This window comes from Meriones unguiculatus, chromosome 3, assembly GCF_030254825.1.
Source record: "Meriones unguiculatus strain TT.TT164.6M chromosome 3, Bangor_MerUng_6.1, whole genome shotgun sequence".
NCBI classification, from domain to species: domain Eukaryota; kingdom Metazoa; phylum Chordata; class Mammalia; order Rodentia; family Muridae; genus Meriones; species Meriones unguiculatus.
This window is the reverse complement of record NC_083351.1, coordinates 41,834,524-41,859,462: the sequence shown is the minus strand read 5'-3', so window position 1 is coordinate 41,859,462 and position 24,939 is coordinate 41,834,524.

Sequence of the window (24,939 nt, the reverse complement as noted above, 5' to 3'; positions counted from 1 at the left end):
TTTTTTAACCATCCTTCAGTTGAGGGGCATTTAGTTTTTTTCCAGGTTCTGGCTATTATGAATAAAGCTGCTATGAACATGGTTGAGCAAATGACCTTTTGTATAATGGAGTATCATTCAGGTATATGCTCAAGAATGGTATAGCTGGGTTTCAGATATCTGAGATAGCACTATATTGATTCCCACGGTAGATGTACAAATTTGCACTCTCCTGGCAAAGGAGGAAACTTCTCCTTTCTCTACATCCTCTCCAGCATGTATTGTCACTTGAGTTTTTGATCTTAGCCAATTTGACAGCTATAAGATGGAATATCAAAGTTGCTGGAGCCAGCCGGGCAGAGTTGAATGGTTCTTGAGTTGAGAGTGAGCATTAAAATTAATAAAATAAACACACAGCACACAGGAAACTTTTTAAAGGTCCAGACTCGACAGCCACAGCAAAAGGCAGACTGATGCAGCAAGCAGTACCAGCAGCAAGTCTCAAATCTCTGTCTCCTCCTCTGCCTCCAGCCTTCTGACCACTTTATTTTTTGAGGAGTTACTTTTAGCCAGTAAAACATCTCAGAACAATAGGTTAATTTGCACAAGGAGCCTGAGGAAGAGGTGTAACCTTCACAAGCTATACCACCTGTTGTCACAAAAAAAAGGAGATGGACTTTCAAGTTCTCCTCTGCCATTAGTAAAGGCCTCCAAAAAGCCATCTCTCTGCTGAGATTTAAATATCAAAGCAGGCCACTGAGTCATGGCTCCCGCATTTCCCTGATGACTAAGGAGGCTGAACATTTTTAAATGCTTCTGCACTATTCAAGATTCCTCTGTTGAGACGTCTCTGTTTATCTGTGTGTCCTATTTTTTAAATTGGATTATTCAGTTTGTTGATGTTTAATTTCATGAGTTCTTTAGTAGGATTTTTGAATCTTTTCCCAATTTGTAGATTGTCGTTTCCTTCTATTGATAGTGTCCTCTGCTTTATATAGTGTCCTTTTCATTTTCAAGAGGTGCCATTTATTAATTGTAACTCTCAGATCCTGAGCTGTTGGTCTTCTGTTCAGAAAGTTGTCTCCTGTGCCAATTAATTCAAGGCTCATACCCACTTTCTCCTCTAGAAGATTTAGTGTATCTGTGTTTTCCTTGTCATTTATTGTATTCATCTTACAGCCTTGTTGTACTTTTCCTCCTCCCCTCCCAGTTCCACCTTTATCCCTCTCTCCTTCCCCTCCCCTTCTCTGTGGAAAAGGAGAGCTCCCTTTTCCATCCACCCCAGGTATTCAATTTGCGTCAGAATTGAATTTGTCCTCTTTCATTGTGACTTGTCAAGGCAGTCCCACTGGGAGAAAGTGTTCTAAAAGCTAACAACTGAATCTGTTCAATGCAGTTCCCACTTCTCTTACTAGAGGACCCACCTGAAGCCCAAGCTACCCATCTGCTACATCTTTATACGATGCCTATGTCCAGTTCATGCATGGTCTTTGGTTGATGCTTCAGTCTCCGCAAACCCCATTGGGCCCTGGTTAATTGACCATGTTGTAGTTTTTTCCTTTTTTATGACACTCCAGCCACTTCTGTGTCCTTTCTTCTTTCCTCCCGCTATTCTCCAAGACTGCCTACTCATCGATCAATGTTTGGCAGTGAGTCTTAACATCTGTTTTGAGCCACTACTGGCTAGAGCTTCTTAGAGGAAAATTCTGTCTGCAAGCTTAGCAGGGTATCATTCATAGTATCAGGGGTTGGCACTTGCCATATAGTGTCATATGAATATTGTAAGGCACAGACCTAAAGAAGATAAGTAATAAGAAGGACCCAAGTGAGGATGCACAAATCTCACTCAGAAGGGGAGATAAAGAGACAGAGGTAACGGCTGAAGACAGGAAACAAGGTAGGAGAAAGACCACAGAGAGTTAAGAGGATTGGAGAGCAAGTAGAGACACCTAGTACCAGGGACTATAGAGATGGAAGACAACCAACCTGCCCACAAAAACCAAACGTTTTCCCTGCCCAAGAGATGTGCAGTGATAAAGATAAAACAGAGACTGAGGAACTGCCCAACCAATGCCTGGCCCAACCAAAACCCACCCTATTGAAGAGTATATCTGGTTTTATGTTGTGGTATTTGATCCACTTGGACTTGGGTTTTGTGCAAAAAGATAAATATCAGTCTGTTTGCATTTTTCTACATGTAGACATCCAGTTAGACCAGCACCATTTGTTGAAGATGCTATCTTTTTTTCCATTGAATGGTTATGGCATCTTTGTCAAAAATCAGATGTCCATAAGTGTGTGGATTTATGTCAGGGTCTTCTATTCAATTCCGTTGACCCACCAGTAGGTTTCTATGCCACTACCATGCAGTTTTTAGTATTGTTGCTCTATAGTACAGCTTGAGATCAGGGACAGAGATACCTCCAGAAGATCTTTTATTGTAGAGAATTGTTTTAGCGATTCTGGGTTTCTTGTTATTCCATATGAAGTTGAGAATTTTTCTTTCAAGGTCTGTAAAGAATTATGTTGGTAATATGATGGGAATTACATTGTATCTGTAGATTGCTTTTGGTAAAATAGCCATTACCCAGATGCCCCTCAACTGCGGAATGGATACAGAAATTGTGTTACATCTACACAATGGAATATTACTCAGCAATTAAAAACAAGGAAATCATGAAATTTGCAGGTAAATGCTGGGAATTGGAAAAGATTATCCTGACATCTAGACATCCAGTTAGACCAGCACCATTTGTTGTAGCTGCTTTCTTTTTTCCATTGTATGCTTTTGGATTATTTGGCAAAAACCAGACAAACAGGTATCCATAAGTGTGTGAGTTTATTTCTGGGCCTTCCATTCAATTCCATTGATAACTGGGCTATTTCAATGCCAATACCAGGCAGTTTTTTAATAACTTTTTCTCTGTGGTATAGCTTGAGGTCAAGTATGAAGATACCTGCATAAGTTTTATTATTGTACAGGATTGTTTTAGGTACTCTGAATTTTTGTTTTGTTTTGTTTTTCCACATGAAGTTTAGAATTGTTATTTCAAGGTCTGTGAAAAACTGTGTTGGTGTTTTTGTGGGTATTGTATTGAATCTGTATCTTGCCTATGGTAAAATGGCCATTTTTACTATGTTAATACCAAGCATGGGTGATCTTTCCATCTTCTGTTATCTTCTTCAATTTCTTTCTTCAGAGACTTGAAGTTCTTGTCATATAAGTCTTTTACTTCCTTGGATACAATTACCCCTAGACACTTTATATTATTTATGGCTATTGTGAAGTGTGTGGCTTCCCTAATTTCTTTATTACCCTGTTTGTCATTTGTATGCAGGAAGGCTACTGATTTTTTTTTTTAAATTAATCTTGAATCCAGCCACATTGCTGAAAGAGTTTATCAGCTTCAGGAGTTCTCTAGTGGAATTGTTGGGGTCACTTATGCATACTATCATATCATCGGAAAATAGTGATACTTTATCATTTTTTTCTGATTTGTATCCCTTTGATTTTCTTTAGTTGTCTTAGTTGCTCTGACTAGAACTTCTAGTACTCTTTTGAAGAGATAGGTAGAGACTGGGAAACCTTGTCTTGTCACAGATTTTGATAGGGTGGAGTTGAGTTTCTTTCCATTTAGTTCACTGTTGGGTATCAGATTGCTGCATAGAGCTATTTTTGTGTTTAGATATGGGCCTTGTATCCTTGATCTTTATCATGAAACGGTTTTGGATTTAGTCAAAGGCTTTTTCTTCATCTAATGATATGATCATGTGATATTTTTCTGTTTGTATTGATGAGTTTTTGTATGTTGAACCATCCCTGCATCACTGGAATGAGGCTTATTTGTTCATGGTGAATGATGTGTTTGATGTGTTCTTGAATTTGGTTTGCAAGTATCTTATTGAGCATTTTTACATCAGTGTTCATAAGGGAAATTGGCCTGTAATTTTATTTCTTTGTTGAGTCTGCTTGGTTTAGGTATCAGGGTGATGTGGCTTCATATAATGTGTTTGGTAATATTCTTTCTGTCTCAATTTTGTGGAATAGTTTGAGGAATACTGTTAGCTCTTCTTTGAAAGTCTGGTAGAATTCTAAACCTTCTGGCCCTGAGATGTTCTAGCACGAGAGAATTTTAATGGCTGCTTCTATTTTCTTAGAGGTTAAAGGGCTCTTTAAACTTTTTAATTGCTCTTGATTTAACTTTGGTAGGAAAAACCTATCAAGAAAATCACTCATTTCCTGTAGAATTTCCAATTTTGTGGCACACAGTCTTATGAAGTAAACCCTAAAGAAAGTTTGAATTTCAATGTCTGCTGTTTGTCCCCCTTTTCATTTCAGATTTTGATAATTTGGGCACTATCTCTCTGTCTTTTGGTTTGGATAGGGTTTTTTTCTGTCTTGTTGATATTATCAGTGAACCAACTCGTGATTTCATTGATTCTTTGTATTGCTCTCTTTGTTTCTAACTTATTGATTTCAGCCCTGAGCTTGATTTTTCCCAGCTGTCTATTCTTCTTGTGTTTTCTTCTTCCTCTTCTTCTTCTTCTTCCTCTTCTTCTTCTTCTTCTCCTTCTCCTTCTTCTTCTTCTTCTTCTTCTTCTTCTTCTTCTTCTTCTTCTTCTTCTTCTTCTTCTTCTTCTTCTTCTTCTTTTCTGTAAAGCTTTTAGGTGATCTGTTAAGTTGCTAATATGGGATTTCTCCAATTTACTTATGAAGGCACTTAATGTTATGGACTTTCCTATTAGCACTGCTTTCATAGTGTCCCTTAAATTTGGGTAAGCTGTGCCCTGATTTTCATTGGATTCTATGAAGTCTTTAATTTTTTTATTTTTTCTTTTTTTATTAATTAAAATTTATTCACTTTGTATCCCAGTTGTAACCTCCTCCCTCATCCCCTTCCAACCTTACCCTCCTTCCCTCTTCTCCTTGCTCTTCCCTCCCCCAGTTCACTGATAGGCATGGTCCTCCTCCCCTTCCATCTGACCCTAGCCTATCAAGTCTCATCAGGACTGGCTGCAATATCTTCCTCTGTGGCCTGGTAAGGCTGCTCCCCACCACCCCCAAGGGTGAGGTGATGAAAGAACCAGCCACTGAGTTCATGTCAGAGACATCCTCTAATTAGGGTACCCACTGGGACACTGAACTGCCATGGGCTACATCTACAGAAACAGCAACAACAACAACAAAAAGCTTACACACTGATGGAAACTAAACAACTCTCTCTTCAATGATCACTAAATGAGGAAATAAAGAAACAAATTAAGTTCTGTAAATAATGGGGTACAGAATTTAATTTGTTTCTTAATGGAATATTGTTTTTTCTCCACCTATGCTGATTGAACGTTTTGCTTGGTATAGTAGTCTGATTTGACATCTGTGGTCTCTTAGTGTCTTCATAACATCTATCCAGGCCTTCTGGCTTCATAACCTCTGTAGCGAAGTCAGGTGTGATTCTGATAAATCTATCTTTGTATGTCACTTGGCCTTTTTTCCTTACCAATTTATTAGGTTTTTTTTTTTTTTTTTTGTCTTGTAGATTTAGTGTTTTGAGTTTTATATGGAGGGAGGAATTTATTTTCTGGTTTAGTCCATTTGGTGTTCTGTAAGATTCTTGAATGTTTAAGGGCATGTTTCTCTTTAGATTCAGAAAATTTTCTTCTATGATTTTCTTAAAAATATTTTTTAGACTTTGGAGCCTGAAGTCTTTTTTTTTTTTTTTTTTTTTTTTTTTTTTTTTTTTTTTTTTTTTTTGTCTATTCCTATTTTTCTTAGGTTTGGTCTTTTCATGCTATCCTTGATTTTTTGGATGTTTTTTGACAGGAACTTTTCTTTTTTTTACATTTTCTTTGTGTCATGTATTGATTTTTTTTCAATTGTACTTTAATGCCTGAGATTCTCTCCTCTACCTCTTGTATTCCATTGGTGATGCTTACATCTGTGGTTCCTGTTTTCTTCTCTAGGTTTCCTTTTTCCAGGATTTTCTTGGTTTGTGTTTTCTTTATTGATTCTAATTCCATCTTCAGGCCTTGAAATTTTTATTCATTTCCTTGAGTTGTTTGATTGTGGTTTCCTCTCTGTCCTTGATGGCTTCTCTTTGGCTGTATTTTCCTGTATTTCTTTGAGAGGGTTATTTGTTTCTTCTTTATATGCCTCTAATAACTGCATAACCATAGATTAAAAGTTACTTTCCTATGTTTCAGCTGCATTATAATATTGGGTTTTTTTTTGGGGGGGGGAGGTTCTGGGGAGTCATGATGTCCTTGATTTTGTTAATTGTATTCTTATGCAGCCTTTAGCTTCTGATTGTCCATAACCTTGGCTGTTTGTTCCTTGAATCTGCACAGAAGATGGATCCACCCATCACTGGTGTCTGGAGTAGTCTTCAGGATGATGAGAGAGTTTCAGGGGAACGGGAATGAGTGCTGGCATTTTTGGATGCAGCCACACTGGGACGAATATTTCAGAAGGCTTGGTTTGGGCAAAAATACCTTGAAGCAGGGTCATTTGGGCACAGATGGTGTGGGTAAAGGTGACATGGGCATGTATGACACGGGTGTGGGTGCCGTGGGCATGGGTGGTATGGGGACATGGGTGCTTTGACAGGCAGTGGCATGGGTATCTCAAGTGAGAGCCAGCAGGCATTTTTAGAATGGGCAAAAAGTAGATACTAACTGCCACCTGAACACTAAATTTTTCAATCTTTGGGGAAGAAATTTATTTCAGCCTACTTATATTTTAATTTATAATGATAATGTTTTTAAATTTTAAAAATTGGTTTCACACAGTTCTGTGTTATACTTAAATGTCCTATACTTTGATGTGTTTTATGTAGAATTGTTTTCAAAATATCCTTTCACAACTTTGATGTTGCTGTTATAACTACTTAGAAAAATAATCAATTTTTGATTTTCTATCTCTCTTATGAAACCTTGCATAAAGAGTTTATTAACTAGTCTAGTTTCCATGTATTTCTCAAGACAATGAACAATATAATACCATCTGTGTGGTGAACAAAGACAGTTTAATTACTTGCCTTTACCATCTGTGTGCCTTTCTTTTTTGCCTGACTGTTCTGGCTAAAAATGCCAGTGAAGCATTGAATAGAAGTAGAGGGTGTAATATCACTGTCTTGTTTCGGAGTTTGAGAAAAGTATTCAGACTTTCAAATTAAGTGTCACACTATCTATGGGTCTCTAAGTGTGTGCTTTATGAATGTGAGATAGCATATTAAATTTTATGAATTGAGATTGCTCCCTCCATTCCTAATACTTTCAAAACTTTTATTGTAAATATATTATGGTTATCTCTCAAATGTTTTTATATATTTGTTGATGATTATGACTGCTTTATCTTTTGTTGTAGTTACTATGCTGAATTGCATTCACTGATTTCCAAATTATTTTAAATTAGTATTCCTGAAATAAATATACACATGCTAATCTTTGTGACATGTTGGTAGATTTGGTTTACTAGTATTGTTAAAGACTTTTGTCCTTATATTCATATGAAACATTGAAGTACAATTTGGTTTTCTTGTGAAAGATCTATTTCTGGTGTTAATCAAAATAAATGAATTTAGAAGTGTTCCTCTTTTATACATCACACAATTAAAAAATAAATATTAATTTTCTTTTTAAATATATAGTTGCCTTTAGCATTGCACACCCTGATCTCAGATGCTTATTTTTGGTAGAGATTTTTGCTATCTAATTCAGTCTATACTTCTTAGAGGTTTTCAGAGTTTCTGATTCTTCTTGACTCAGTGTCAAGAGTTCACATCTTTCTAAGCGTTTGTTCCATTTCATCTAAGATATCTAATGTGAAGCAAAGTTTCCATCCTGCTGAGCTGGGAATAGGGGTGGAGAGAGGAAGGAATTGGGTCATGATTCAAATGTCATAGAGTTTTACTCTTTTTTTATTGATTTTTTTCAGACTTTCTTATATAATATTCTTCTTCTTTTCTGCATGCCTTTAGGGTATTATTCAAAAAAAATATTAAATTGTTACAGGTCTTTGACAAGTTCAGATGGTTATACAGGTTGCATTGAGGGCTAAGTCTGTGGAGGCTTCCATTCCACCATCTTACAAGTATAACTTCTGTTGTACTTTTGTCAGAGCATAGCTATGTCAGTCTCCATGTTCTAGTGGATTTTCTTATATTGAATGATCATTGCAAAGTTGATTTTGACTACTGTTTTTGATTGTTAGTGCCAGTGTTTGATCAGCCCTATGGGTAGGGTTACTATTCAAGGTAGTTTACATTTCTAAGCACAAATTAACAGAAATTACTGAAGTAATCACTGTTTCTCAATAAGACAGTCTATGTAGCCTTACTGCTTCTATACCAGCAATTACAAATTATTCTTCAAAGAATTCTTGATTTTGTAAATGAGTATATATCAGTCTGAGATACTGTAACAAAGTGCCGTAGACTGGATGTCTTTAACCAACATAAATATATTTTCTATCCAAGTTTAAACTTCTTTTTGGACTTTTTATTGAAATTTTTTTCATACAATATATTCTGGACAGCACTTCCAGTCCTCCAAATACTTCCAGATCCTCCCCAATTGCTCACCCTCCCAACCTTTTTTTCTCTCTCTTTCTCTTTGGAAAACAAATAGGGAAATAAACAAATAAAAAGCAAACAAACCAGAACTGAAAAAAAAAGTACTTTAAAAAAGAGAAAGCAAAGACAATGTGACTATCCTATTGGAATACCCACAGAAATCATTACAAATAGCCATGTTAAAATTCAAGAATGCTGGTTTGGTTGCTAATGCTGCCATTCATTCATGCCTGAGCAGCATCTGAAAAAGGAAATGGCACTGTGATCTTCATAACTGTTTCTATCGCTTCAACATTGAAATAATGCTTTAAAAAAAAAGAAATTAATTTTTATTGATTAATTTGTTCATTTTGTATTGCAGCTATAGCCCCCTCCCTTATCCTTTCCCACCCCCACCCCCTCTCCCTCATCTACTCCCATGGCCTTCCCCCAGGTCACTGATATGGGAGGTCCTCCTTCCCTTCCCTCTGACCCTAACATATAAAGTCTCATTAGGACTGGCCGCATTGTCTTCCTCTGTGGCCTGGTAAGGCTGTTCTCCCCTCAGGGGGAGGTGATCAAAGAACTAGCCACTGAGTTCATGTCAGAGCCAGTCCCTGTTCCCATTACTAGGGAACCCACTGGGACGCTGAGGTACCATGGGCTACATCTGTGCAGGGGTTCTAGCTTATCTCCATGCATGGTCCTTGTTTGGACTATCAGTCTCAGAAAAGACCCCTTTGCCCAGATATTTTTGTTCTGTTGCTCTCCTTGTGGAGCTCCGGACACCTCCAGGTCTTTCTATCTTCCCCTTCTTTCATAAGATTCCTTGCACTCTGCCCAAAGTTTGGCTGTGAGTTTCAGCATTTGTTTTGATACCTTGCTGGGTAGAGTCTTTTTCAAATGTAGGGAAAGAATAGGAGGGAAAGAATGCTTCTTTCCAGTGGTAAATATGTTAAACATCTTAGTTGACTAAGGATACAGAGTGTTTATGTGCTAACTATGTCTTATTTTTCTTCTCACTGGCTTTAGTTAAGAAGAAAGTTCTAGTACAATTTGTTCTTTTGATAAATATCTATTTGTAAATTCACAAAATTTACTTATAACACTAAATTTCAAAAATAACAAAGTAACCAAATTGCTTCATAGTCGTAATTTAAAGACACCCAAGCTTTTTAACTATTGCAATTGTTAGACATGAAGACATGTAGCTTTGGGACAGTTTGACTTCATTATCAAGTCTAATACCTGTTTTAAAAAATTAAGGAGCAGCCTTGCTAAGCCACAGAGGTGGACATTGCAGCCAGTTCTGAAGAAATCTGATAAGCTAGGGTCAGATGGAAAGGAAGAGACCTCCCCTATCTGTGGACTTGGAAAGGAGCAGGGAGGAGATGAAGTAAGGTAGGATTGGGAGGGAATGAGGGAGTGGGCTATAGCTGGGATACAAAGTTAATAAACTGTAACTAATATTTAAGAAATAAATTAAAAAAATAATGAACATGACAATGTGGACAGAGACAAGTTTATGAAACCTACACAAAAAACTATGAACAACTGAGAAAAGGTGGCAGCAGGAGAGGAAGCCTTCCCCAGGGAAGAGTGTACCAGTTGGTTTTCCAGTACCAAATGGTCAGCCCTGAAAACATCCATACAAGCAGCTTCATGAGGAGCAGTAAGCACTCTTAACCACTGAGCTGTCTCTCTGCCACCTTGCTGATATTTTCTGAAAGTCTTTTCAAATTCCTTGTAGAAAGAGATATATGTACAGTTTTAGAAAGTGGAAGTGTAAAAAAAATTGTAACTTTTTAAAATTATAATAAAGATTAAAAGACTATAATAAAAAAACAAGTAGCTTCATAGACTGAACAGGTTTTATTTTAGAATATTTTTCTATGTATACATATATATCATATGCACATACATATACACATGCAATAGAATTATTTTCACTAATTATTGGAAAAATACCATGAATTTGAAGCAAGTCATACAGGAAGATTTGGAGGTGGAAAAGGGGAGGGAAAAATGTACTATTTATATTATACTCTCAAAACTTTAAAAGAATCTTGCTTCAAAAAATAAAAACGAAAGGAAGGAAGAAGGAAAGAAAATAAGAGAAATTTAGAAAAAAACAGACTAACAAAACAATATATCTTTCGCTTGAAAAATGTTGGATATTTTATTGTAAAGTCAATTGTATGCTTAATTATATTTCTCTGAACTATGGCAAAAAGGTAATATAACTTCCAAATGAACACGTTCAACAAGATTTACAGAAAAGACAGAAAACATAGTCTTTGTTAATGTTATTTTTATAAAATTGTGTTTGTTTTTTTCAGTATCTTCTTTAACCTGGGTATCACAAAAATAACGGAGATTCTTTTACATTTGTTGAATAATAAGTTCACAACACAGTAACTGAGCAGTAATTATCCTTAACCCTCTAAGCTAATTTGTCTTCCTCCCAGCATACATCCCAGAGATACTTAGACTGTAGCTTTCCTTGCTGAACTATCTCTCCTAGTCCCTCCTGGACATCTGCATGTGACTGAATCCTCTACTTCCTCCTCTAACCCCTCCTCTTCTGGCTGGCTGGAAGTCCAGCCACATCTGTCCTCTGATCAGTGATTGGCTATAAGCTGCTAGACTGGCATATCAGGGGACAGTTGGGGAGCAGTGTTTATACAACATTGAGACAGGAGATTCTCAGAGCAAGGATTGCAACCAGATATGGGGTGGGGGTTGTACAGAAATCGGCACTTGTATTACACAACAACCTTACGCTTAAATATCTCAATCATTGTTTCTTTTGGAATTTTTATTGTTATTAATTTTTTTCATGAAATCTATTCTAACCATATTTTCCTTTTCCTAACAGCTCCCAGCTCCTCTATACCTGTGTACCCACTTCTCTTCATGTTTCTCTCTCTCTCTCTTTCTCAAAAGAAATGAACAAAACGCAAGAAACAAAATTCAAGTTAAACAACAAAAGTGTAAATGAATGTGAAAACAATTACCAAACCAAAGCAAAAGAAGAACACACAAAATGTCATGGAGTATGTTCTGTGTGGTCCAACTACTCTGGGAAGGGGTACTGCCCTGGAGTGTGCTTAGCATACCCAGTGTCACTGTACTGAAGAAGACTCACTTTCTCTTTCATAGCTATATGAATTCATTGTGAATTCATAATGAATTCATATAGCTTCTTGTGTAGGCATGGAGCATTGTGTCTTCTGCATGCTAAAGTTTCATCAGGTTTAAATTTCAGTAGGTCTTGTGCTTCTGTCAGAGTCTCTGTGTATTCATATGTATATCAGCCCTGTTGTCTCTGGAAGACACTGTTTCCTTTGAGTCATCCATCACATCTGGCTTTTACAATCTTTCTGCATTGTCTTCCACATACATCCTTGAGCCCTTGAGAAGGGGTTGATAAAGATACTTCATTTACAGTTGAATACTCCAATGTCTCTCAGTCTCTGTTCAGTTGTAGGTTTCTGGCTTAATTGCTATCTATTACAAAGAGAAGCTTCTCTGGTAGGAGCTAAGTTGAGAACTGATCTGGGGGTATTTAGTAGGGGTCATGTTATTGCTATATTCATTTGGCAGAATGATAGTATTAGATCTTTTCCTAAGTCCATAATAAGTCTAGTCTCAGGTTTTTGGCCACTTTAGCAGTATTGGGTAAGGCTTGTATCTCATGGAGGAGGCCCTTAATAAAAACAACAGTAATAATAAAATAAATAAGTAAGTAAAGTAAGTAAGCAAATAAATGAATGAAATAAGAAATAAAAGTGGTTGGTTACTCACCTGCCTCACTACTGTAGCAGTTTGTCTGTTAGGAAGATTAGAGTCATAGATTACAGTTTTCATAGCTGGGTGATATTGAAGGCTACTTTTTTACTTTTGTAGCATTCATAGTGCCTTCTGGAACCATAAATATTAGTTGTAGGGGTGAAGTTTCTACTTGGGCACCAGCTTAATTTGTCCATGTTTCATTATATAAGTAAGTAAGTGAATTGTTTCTTCAGCATTGGGCCCTTACCATCAGCCTGTGGAAGATAACAAGTAACTTTCACAATAGCCTGTTATGTTTAGGGGTGGTAGTATATGAGACACCTTTTGTACGGAACTGAGGCCTCTGTATTAATCTTCAGAAAGACAGACAGCTGTTTGGGTCAACTTTATTTAAGCTGCACTCTCACATCAGCTCTGTAATTCAAATTTTCTGTATTTAGTTTCTGGTCTATCAAAAATCTGAGTCTGACATTAACATTATATATGACAATTTCCCAACCTCCAATCCATGTAGCCAACATTGACCATCAGGGAATACTTCACATCCTTAGCAAAATCAAGAAAAGTTCTACCAAGGTGAATGCTAAGCCCCTCAACATTTACATAATTAAAAGACTCATTCAGGCAGACATTTGAAAATTCATGAAATTTGCTCCAAGGTGTTTTTTACCATTCCCAGAAGTCAGAAGTTCATCTCAACATGTAGTAGCAATGTCATTTACATTGTCATCTGTGCAGAATAAAGTGCTGTTTTATATACTGCAAGTTCTAAAAGAGACATAGTATGATTGAATTTAGCTTACATCTTACTGACCTCTAATATGTGCTATATAATGATTATATAAAGGGAAATTATTGAATTGCAATTATAGCAGCATCACTTTGGAGAATAAGAAAAAGAAAAGAGCTTTACAGATTGTGTTAGTCAGAGTTCTGTGTGTGTATTCATTATATTAATTTGACATGTATATACATATAAACATATACAAATATACATGTGTATATATAACTATTCCAACAATCACTGATCATGATGGAAAGACCAAAAATCCAGTAGTTGGTTGGATTCATGAGGCTGGCTGGCTCGGATGCCAGAATTTCAAAGAAGGAGACTCTTACGCCATTGAAGGTAAGAACATGCCGGCAAGAGTAAGGGCAAACAGGGAAAGAACAAGAGTTTTGATTTAAAGTGACAGAGTCTGGGAAGTTCATCAAGGGAATGACTGATTAGCTGAGTCTGATTCCGTTATAAACTCTCATGGCATGAAAGGCTGAACACCAAAGAAAATAAATTGATTGTCCTATTATAATGCTACTGATGGCAGCAAGGAGAGATTCATCCTTTTACTTGCTTTATTTTAGTCAAGGCTTTTGTTACATAGCCTAGACTAGACTGTGATAATATAAAATCTAGGTTGGGAGCTCCAACTTGCAATCTTCCTCTCTTAGCCTCTCAAGTGGTGCCATTACAGGTAAGCACTGTCATGCAAGACTAAGATTGATTCTTACTGTTTCATTTCTTACCCCACTCAATCCCAACTCCTAACTGCTCTATAATGGTGACAAAATTTCAGTGTGAGCTCTTGAGGTGACCTGTATTTAAGCCATAGCATTAAGTAAGATTTGGATTTCCAATGCAACCTGGTAAGCCTAAAAACAAGCCACACTAACTAGATATTTATACACATATATGTGTGGATACAGCATAGTAATAAAAATCAAGCCAATAGTTTTAGAGAGGGTGAAGGGGAGCATGGAAGGAGCTGGAGAGAGGGTCCATAAAAGGGGTGGAGGAGAATAGAAAAAGAAAAATTATATAATTATATTTTAGTTAAAAAGAAGCATAACAGGTGAAAATTATTTGAAGAATCTTGGAAAAGTAAACTCATCATCGTTTACGAATTGATTTGACTGGGGTGGGAAAATGTATATAAACAATATAAACCACATTACTTTAAGTAAGTGGAGGATGCGATCATTTTGGGATAAACCACAGGTGACAAAAACAAATGTGTAAGGGAATATACAAGTGTTCTAAACCAGATGAATTTCATTCATTTACTAAGAAGGTTTTTTTTAAGTGCTAATATTTTAGGTATACAGAATTAAGTATTTTTCAATAGATCCATTGCACTTTAAGTCAACAGATTGATTTTCTTGTTTTGTTTTTGTTTTTTTTTTTAAATAGAGGGGCTGTAAAGAATAATCTAGGGTCAGATACAGGCCTCGGGGATAATACCAAATTTCACAGGGAACTTGGGTGAATTGGAATTAATAGAAGTATTAGCAAATGAGTTTATGGGTATGACATCATCAAAGTGAAGACAGAGAACATTTTAACTCTACAGCAAGAACTACAGGCAACCAAAGAATGCTGACAGCAAAGCAGAAAAAACAGTACTGACTGATGAACCATGAAAGCATACATACAAATAACAGTATACAGACTGAGCAGGTTTGTATGTATATATTTAAGAAATAGATGATGTGAGAAATAGTCCCTGTTCCCCTTACTATGGGAAACCAATTGGTTACTGAGCTATCACGGGCTACATCCGAGCAAAGGTTCTAAGTTATATCCATACATGGTCCTTGGTGGAGTATCAACTCAATGGCAGGCTCTTTGACTTCCCCACGCCCCAAGGGAGGAGCAGTCCTGCTAGGCCACAGAGGAGGACTTTGCAGCCAGTCCTGAAGAAACCTGAGAAAACAGGGTCAGATGAAAGGGGAGGCGGTCCTCCCCAATCAGTGGTCATGGAAAAGGGCAGGGAGGAGATGAGGGAGGGTGGGATTGGGAGGGAATGAGGGCACGGGATACAGCTGGGATACAGAGTTAATAAAATGTAACTAATAATAAAAAATAAAAATTAAAAAAATAAAGAAATAGATGCATATACTTATATGCATGCAACAAAAATTAATGAAACAAGAGGCCATGAATTTAAAAGAGAGCAAGGAGAGGTTTAAGAGAGGGCTTAGTGAGAGAAGATGGAAGGGAGAAATTATGTAATTATGTCAAAAAATTAAAGGAAATAAACAAAAGAGATGTCATAAGGCTTTTTCAATGTATAATAAGAAAAAGAAAAATAGCACATGTTTCTTTGAGATCAACTGGCCTAGAGCGAACGTATTGTAAAAATTACATTTGAATAGAAGGTTGCAGTTGTGAAAATTTGATTGCATATTCAAACAATGGACATGACTCCATCCCCCCAGCCCCCATTCTCTCTTGACTCTTAAACTTTCAAGGTTTGCTTTCTTTTAGAAGTGGTATGATTCCACAGAAAAAAAAATGTATTCAAAACATAAAATAAATTGTTTTACCTTTCCTGAATTTCCCAAGTGTAAAAAGTGAAGTGCTGAAAGGAAATATGCAGAGCACTTAGAACATGCATTAAGGAACTCTACTTTGCTGTTGTAGCCATTAAAACCCTCAACTTAGAAAACACTGTCAGCAAAATACTTCGTGTTTAAAATCTTGATCATAAACAGTCAAGTCTGGTTTCTTTTCTTTAGCCACATTTTTGAGTGTGAAATGCTTCTCAAAGAACATTTTCTGTTATTCATGGTACTTTGGAAAGGAATTTATTTTACTATGTTAAATATGGGAACAGATCAAGGCCTTTCTATAAGTAAAAACTGTGTTATACACATAATCTTACTCATTTAAGCACTCTCCCCTCATCTGTGAATTCATTTTCTAAAGTTTAGTTATCAGCAGTCAAAGATGGTCTGAAATATCAACTGAAAGTTCCAGAAATAACCTGCTCATAAATTTTAAATTATGTGCTTCTCTGAGGAGCAGGGTCAAAGTTTTCACTGTCTTGCACTGTCTTGCAAAGTTCTGTCCAGGATATGACTCATCCCTCTAATATGTAAGTCCCAAATGTTTTCACTCTCTGCCTTTTAATAACTTAAGAATTCCCTTAGGACGTAGATCAACTATTTTGGAATCACAGCACGGTCATTCAAGTCACTCTTATTTTAATGAACAACAACTTCCAAACGCTAAAGTGCTGATGGAAATGAGACACTTTGGGCCTATGTGGCAAAAGACATTAAGGAGAAGGCAGAATATACTTAGGTTCAAGACTGACAACCAATTTTATGTATCTATTTAAAGTTTTGGAACTTATCTAAAGCAGAGATTCGAGAACACTACTTCTAACATGATGATAGAAGGGTAGATGATAGAACTGGTGATGTTATCAACCAGTTTGGTCCTAAAGAAGTTCTTGAAATATAAGCAAAATAATGGTTTTCTTGAAGGCAGATGTAAGTCAGTCTAAAATCTACACTTGCTAAACTCTGTACCCTTGTCTAACTGAGATTTTTCTTAATCTCTATGTTAAAGATAAATGTAAAGTATTCCTGAGTAGTCAGAAAAGGGGAGTTGTGAAAGACCTTCAGAGGAAAACTGCTAAGGCACAGAGAAAAGAGGGCAATATTAGGTACCTCTATGGTTACTCAGACTGAAGAATTCTCTGGACAAACCTCACCAGAAGAGAAGGGATTTATTAGATGATTCAAACTATTTTTGAATCAGAGAAAATCTATAAAAGGAATTATCAAAACTAAGGCATATGTAAAGATGTTTTGAGTAACAAGTTTAATTATTTAATTTTCAGCTTATAATTGTTTATCAGATATTCAACCATTTGGCAATTTATTGAATATACTTAAATTTTGAGGATCCCTTAAATTAAGGGATCAAACATATTAAAAAAAATTAGAAGTAAAATTATTATTAAATTACATTAATAAACCAGTAGGCTTCTTTGTTGTGCTTTTGGTCTCTTTATAATTTTACTTTCACCTTACTTTGAATTTATACAGAAATATTGTACATTTTCAGGTGTGGCATGTGGCATATTACCTATAAACGTGGTACACTGTTTAAAGCAGTGTTTGTTTAAAACTCTTCAAATAATTAGTGTTTCTTTGTGGTAGAAACATCTGAGATATGTTCTCTTACAGATTTCAGATCTAGAGTCACTCTTCTGTACAATAGCAGATGAGAACTTATTTACTTTATCTAACCATACCTTAGTGTCTGTTAGCCAACGCTGATGGTTGTCATAGTATTACAAGCAGATGCAAATGGTAGGATGTTCACATTTCTACTTTTCTTTCTTTCCTTTTTTCCAAGTTGATACTATTGTAATTAGACACCAAAATGGGTTTATTATTGTTATTGTTATTGTTATTTTTTACAATTTATTCACTTTGTATCCCAGCTATAGCCCCTTCCCTCATCTCCTCCTGGTTCCACCCTCCCTCTCTTTTCCTCCCTATGTTCCTCCCTTAGTCCACTGATAGGGGAGGTCCTCCTCCCCTACTATATGACCCTAGCCTATCAGGTCTCATCAGGAATGTCTGGATCTTCTTTCTCTGTGGCCTAGTTAGCCCACCTCACCAGGGAGAAGTGATCAAAGAGCTAGCCAATTGAGTCCATGTACTTTTCTTAAAGAACTAGCTTATATACTCATTTTAAACCAACATAACAAATGATTTTTCTGTAGTGTTTTGGTTCAAAATAAACAGTACTAGAGTAATGGAAATATAGTAAGTATAATGAAAACAGAAGTGAAGAGCTATGACTAAGATTTATGTATGTGCTGGACAAGTGAAAAAGAGTAATAACAATTAATTGGCAAGTAAAATCTAAGTTCAGAAAGCAGAGAGACTGATCAGTTACTAAAGGGTCCTTTAAGTGGGGAGTACTGAGAATGAGAATGTGGTCCAGAAGTCAATCATTATAATAACCAAGATCCTAAAGAAATTTTTCCAATATACTAGGTGTGTTTAGTGTATCAGGATCAGGGTCCTTTCTGGAAAGTATTGAAACCTACACATGAAATAAAAGAAAAAAATTGTATTGCTAAATTTAAAAAGAGTGAGTAGCTATATTTTTCAGGGTATCCTAAGATTATAGTTTGCAATAATACATAAACCCCAGCATTCAGGCTGAAGCATATACCAGGACTGGGCTCTCTTTGTTATTAAATGCTGTCATGAAGTCATGCTTGAATAGGAGAAACAGATCTTTTCTGGATGTGCATTTACGAGTGTATTTGCCTAATTTCTATCCTTGCACTTCATGGATAAAATCCAAAATCGTCCAGCAGAAGCCTTGTGGGTTGAAGGCTTGTCTCCAGTTGGTGGTGCTGCTAGGAGGTGAGAGTCATGTGAGGGCTTCACTTCATCCATGATTTAACCAAGAGATATGTTTATTCTGAATAGACTTAGGAGATAGGACCTAAGTGGAAGAATTATGTCACTGTCAGGATGGCTTTGAAGGGTGTTTCTTGTTCCTAGATTCCTCTTGCATCTCTTTATTTCCTAGAAAGCCTGAGCTGACATGATCTTTTCTACTATGTCCTTCTGCCATAGCATTTCTACCTTATTTAGCCCTGACGCCAGACAACAGTGGGTTGAAACCTCCGAAGCTCTGAGCCAAAAGAAATCTTTCTTTAAGTTTTTTGATTTAAGCATTTTATTACCATGAGGGAAAACCAACATTTTGCCCAAATATTCCAAGAAATTAAAGAGGGTCTACTCCCAAAGATAGCAAGCCCTGCCAGTTCATTCAGGCTGAAAGTTGGGAGAATACTATAACATATATTTCTATATATATTTAATTAACAACTATAGAAAGTAAATGTAGAAAGCTTAGAAATCTGTAGCTGTTTTCTGACACACAAAATATAATATCATAATAGAACCATAGGTAGGAAGCATAAGCATGGCAACAGGATGGCTCTTAGGAGCATGAGAAAAGAGAACTGGGACATTCCAACCAGGGAAGCAGGTAGGCTAACTACAGACCTCTACCTCTTTCTCCTTTCCTCCAAGTTCAATTCCCCAGCCTCATCTCCAGCTCTGTAGCAGATCACCAATCTGGCCTCGTCTTCCTTTCTGTCCCCATCTCTAGTGGATCACACAGATCTTTTTCTTCCAACTTTCTTTCCTACTCATCCTCTTTTCACAGGCCCCAACTCAAGAAGCTGTTAATGGGAACTGGGGTCAAGCCTGCCAGAGAAACAAACAGGCCAAGAATACAGGTAGCCTATCTTCAGATGTTCTCTATCTCTGTTTTCCTCAAATCCAATCTCCAAGCTTCTTCATCAGCTCTGTAGCAAACTACATGTAATGGTCTTGCCTCATTTTCTGGCCCCATTCCCAGGCCATTCAGCTCGTTCACATTCTAAGTGTCAGCTTCCAATACCTAGAAACACATTTTTACCTGAACCCCAAGTGGTCACACCTAGAAAGATTCCAGAAAAATCCCTTGCCAGGCAACACATAGCAATCATACCCTCCTAAAAATTAAAGAGGACAACAGAAACAAAGGGACAAAATCCCCACTCATCAAAGACAGGACTAGACATCACCACGTAGAATACCAATCATTCCAAAAACAGATTTATAAGAGCACAATCAATAACATCTAGGATAATATGTCTCCAGTAGAACCCAGAACTCTACTATAGCATGTTCTGAGTACTGCAACATAGCTGATGCACAAGACAAATACCTTAAAATAGTCTCTATGAATATGATAAAGTTCTTTAAAGGAGAAATGAAAAATCCCTTAAAGAAATCCATGAAAGCTCAAACAACCAGTAGAAGTAAATCAATAGAAACTTCAAGATCTGAAAGTAGAAATAGAATCAATAAAGAACTCTCATACTGAGGGTGATCAGGAATGAAAACTTTAGGATTTGAACAGGAACCTTGGAGGCAAGCCTCACCAACAGAATACAAGAGATAGAAGAGAGACTCTCAGCCATTGAAGACAAAATAGAGAAAATAGATGCCTTGTTCAAAGAAAATGCTAATTCTAAAAAAGACTCTAGCACAATGGTAGTTTTTATTTTATCTTTTATCTTATTTTTATTGTTTAATTATCACTTAGAAACGTGTTTGTTTCTAATGAGACACAGATGGTGGTGGATCTAGATGGTAGGGGAGGAAGGAAGAAACAAGGAGTAGAGGTAGCGGAAACCACAACCAGGTTGTATTATTTCAATTGTCTAATGTTTCACCTAAAACTTCAAAAGCATAAAGTACACAGTTGGCATAAAAATTGAAAAGAAGGATAAACTCTTAAAGCAAAATAGGAAAAAATGATATATTGTAACCTTGAAGTACATGAATACTCTTATTTCTTATTAGGTTAACTGCCTTTTTTATGTCCATATCTTCCAGACTGCTGGACCTTTCTTTGATTTTGATTTGTGTTTTCCTGGGCTTTCCCCTTTGTGTAGTTTTCTTTCTATGTTGATTTTGAATAACTGATAAAGGTAAACAATTATAGTCCAGTGTTTTCCTGGCTTCCTGAAAAAAGTAAAGATAAATCAGGCTGCATGAAAGTAAGATTACTTATATTCCTTTTCTTTTGTTAATGAAGACACTTTAAAAAAGTTCTGAATATAGTTACATACCAAGGAGAAAAGCTAGCTAGGTCATAATAGTTCATGTTTACCTATCATGTAGGAAGCCCTGGGTTTGGTCTTTATCAATACATAAACTGGGCATGGGAGTAAAGATGATAGCAAGGGGGTTAAGAGTTCAAATTCTGGGTTCTGTGAAACCCTATTTCAAAATAAACAACCAACCAAACCAATGGAGCATGGACAAAGCATGTTTGGTAAATATGGTCCCTGATAACTCACAAGCACACTATTTCTTTTTATAAGTTTTAACAGATTAATTTGCATATCACCTTCTATTTCCTTCCTCTCTGTTGTGTGTTCAAAAGCAAAGGATCTTTTTGGGGCTATCTCATACATATCTTATTTATGATAATATAATTTTTTGATCTAGGAAATATTTTGTTATTCTATTGTCAAGGTAATTTGTTTTTCTTTTTTTCTTAAATAAGAGTTTCTGCTGTGAATTTGTACTTCTCTCTAGCTAAACTCCTACCTTATCTTTGTTCCTTTTACTACTTAGTCAAAGGCTACCTTATGCTTTGCACCTCAGAAAGCATTCTGTTCTGCATGAAAAGTACTCTCTGTCTTATAAACGTTTATTTCTGAAATGGAAACTTCTCAGTGCAATTTATGTGTGCTTTCCTCCCTGCCCTTTGAAAAGAAAATAAAACAGTAAGAAAAGTATCTTTACCAATTACTAGTAAAATTTCTAGAAAATAAAGTATCCTATTTGTTGTTTCCATTTATTTGCCATTTATCCCCTAGCAGTACTATTATTCTCATTTCAAATGTTCTCAATTACTGAAACTCTTCATTGCCAGTCAGCAAAAAAACCTCAGTGTCACTAAATATAAAGCACATTCCTTTTTTTTAATTCCTAATCTCCATGAAGTCTCAAACATAAAAATTTTTGTGCTTGACTTTTAGAATAAACTTTTTGAAAACATGTATGTATATAAACAAAAGTTTATATTGATTACCTCATTTCTTGCAATAATATAGGAAGAGAATGGGAGACATTTTGGTGTTAGAATACTAAAAGAATTCAGCTTGCATGCTGAGCTGATGTAAGGTTAACTTAAAATTCATAAGGTATGCAAAAAATCACTGGGACTTGAGTGGCCAATCAGTGCCTCTGAGAATTCCTTCAACTGTAATGTCATATTATAGCCTAAATGAGTGGGTTCTCTAATGTCAATGGAATTGTTATAGACTGAATAGGCGAAACAGTTGGAGACAATGTAATTACAGTTACAACATGAGGGCAGAGGTGGATCTAGAACAATCTTAAATGGTAAAGACCATTTTGATTCATACTAATTTCAATTATTTGCCTTTGTTCACAGATCTACACAGCAAATGTAGTTTGCTTCATTAGATGGAATGTAGTATTGCCTTGACTACTGCTGTGTTTACAGACTAAATCACCCTTTATACCTAATCTTTGTCTGTCACATCTAAGCATTGCTTTGCTGCTACTCTTATATAGCCTGGCATCCCTGCTCTCTTTTGGGGTGTGCACTGCTGCTTTTACCTTTAACATAATCTTGCATTATGTCAGTACTTCATGCCCTACTCTAGCCTGTGGTTTAAGTTGTAGTCTTACAATCTTGGGAAACTTCTTGCAACCAGCTGTACCCCCAGAAAGTTTTATTCTTTTTACCCTCAGTCTTAGAACAAAGACACCACCTGGTCTTAGCTAATTTCCTCAGTTCACTAACACTTAGAGGAGTCCAGTAGCAATTAAATACATAATAACTAACTTTGAGATGAGTGGCCATGTATGTAGGTATTAGTATTATAAGCCAGCTTTACAGAAATTTTAAGATATATGCCATAGAATATAAAGCTAGCGTCACCAGACTTGTAACTCTTGCCTCCATAATGTCTCTACAAGTGATTTACTTTTCTTGATCTTCTTTTCTATCCTGTCAGAGGTTGGTCTTAGGAGTGTTACTGGCCCTTGAGATCTGGTCACACCTCTCTGTTCTGTAAACCAGCCTAAGACATATCTGATTGTTGATTAAACAACCTATACCTGGGCAGGGCAAAACGGGGTAGGTATGGCTAAGGTTCCCAGGCTTCGGAGGACAGAGAGGATGGGGGTAGGGGTGGGGTAGAGGGATGGGAAGAGAGGAAGAAGGAGGATGCCAAGTTGGATTGATGTGGAAAAACAAAACAAAACAAAACAAAAAACGTGGGTGAGGAGAAAGGACTCCAGTAATGGTGTGGAAAGGTCCAGATGAAGAATAAAAGCAAGTACCATGGGATTATGTATGGAATGTAGACCAGATGAGGAGGATTAAGGTGGATAGCATTTGGATGGGGCCTGGGAGGTAGATGGTGAGGTTATTGAGACAGTGTAATGAAAATATCTGCTCGGCCCAGGGTATATAAGGTTTTACATAGATATAGATATAGATATAGATATAGATATAGATAGATATATGTATCCGTATACGTATATGTATATATAAACCTAACAGATGTCTGTGTCTTATTACTTGTGATAGCAGGTTAAATAATACCACCATGATAATCTTAGGGGCAATAATAAACATTATATAGCCCAGCACTCATTTATTTGCTGCAACGCTACCCCAATCAAAACTACTGACATCTTTTTCTTCAATAATGAAATAATTGCTTGATGATGCTATCACATATCTATTATTTTGTCCTTATTTTTTGTCTCAACGCTACTTTTGAGTTATTCTGAGAATTCATGATTTTGATCAAAATACCTCTATTTCCTTTTAACACTCCTTGATTCCTAAAAATCTTATCCCAGTTCTGTATTTTGAAGAAAAGAGAGACATTTTTTAAAATATCTTTTATAACAGTCTTCTGTTTTTTTTTTTTTCTCGTTTTTTTTTAAATTATCCTTGGATTTCCTCTGCTTCCTTCAAACGTTTTGTTCCCTGACATTTGTGTTTTTCTTTTATGCTGTTCCATCTGGCTGCGAGAGTTTATGACTTCTACAGTGAGCTCTTTGTTTCAGATTTCAGGTTAATTATCTATTTCTGATTGGAACAAGGCTCTTCCACACCTTAGGGCACCAGCCTTCAATCCTGATAAACTTCAAATGCATATCTGTTTTAAGGCTTGGAGTTCAGGTGTTGAATGCTTGCTCTCCAAGTCAAGAGTATTCAAAGGGAGAGCCTTTGAGAGGAACTTAATGTCACTAGTCTCATGAACAGATGGAAGTACTGATGAGTCCATAGCTAAAGGGCTAGTCAGAAAAGGGCCTAATTAAAGGAAGCAGACTCATGGGGTTTGATTTTGAGAAGGTAGACCCTACAACTCTGCACCCAACTTTCTTTCTTTCCTTCTTGCCTTCTGAGAGGTTAGCAAATTCCTACAGCATAAGCTCCCATAGCCATATCTTTATCTTGGGACCAAACTGATGAAGTCAGATTATCTGGGACTGAAACCTCAGAAAGACTGAGCTAAAAGCAAATGTTACTTTTCAAGTATTTTTTTTTTTTAAGTTTTAGCCAGTTGCAAAAAGGCGAAATATGTGCTAGGATTTCATTATTCCTTCTCTCTCATCTAAGACAGCAGGCTGCTTAAGAGTATAGCCTGATCTTACTTTAGATAACTATTAATCTTTAATCCATAAGACCGTATTTGCCTGACTGAAGTCCTCTCATTAACTATGAATAAGTAGGATATCTTTCAAAAACTGCTTCCAGAAACAGTAACATCCAAATTCTGCCACTTAGCTGCATCTCAGTCCTTCAGAAATGAGCCAAAATCTTTGTTAAAATTACTTCTTGCTTTTCTGCACATAGATTTGCTACATTTTATCTTGCTTACAATCAATCAAAGGTTTTCCACTTTGCATATCAGCCAAATTTATTTTATTGTTGCCATTGATTGCATCAGTTTAATGTTATTCATTCTGAAAGCATACTATATACATCATCCAAACTACACCACAGAATGGAATGCTACAACCTAAAAAGATGTTTGCTTCTGCTGTTTTGCATTTTACCTATTGACATTAAGCTATTTTTTCTAAAATGAGCAATTTTTTATTTTATCATTTTAACATATCCAAGCCCTTATACATTTTTTGTTCATAAAATTAAAAAATAAATTAAACTAAGAATAAAATGTATGAAAAGTGTGCTATATAATAATATCCAGAATAATGTATATAAGTATTATATTTT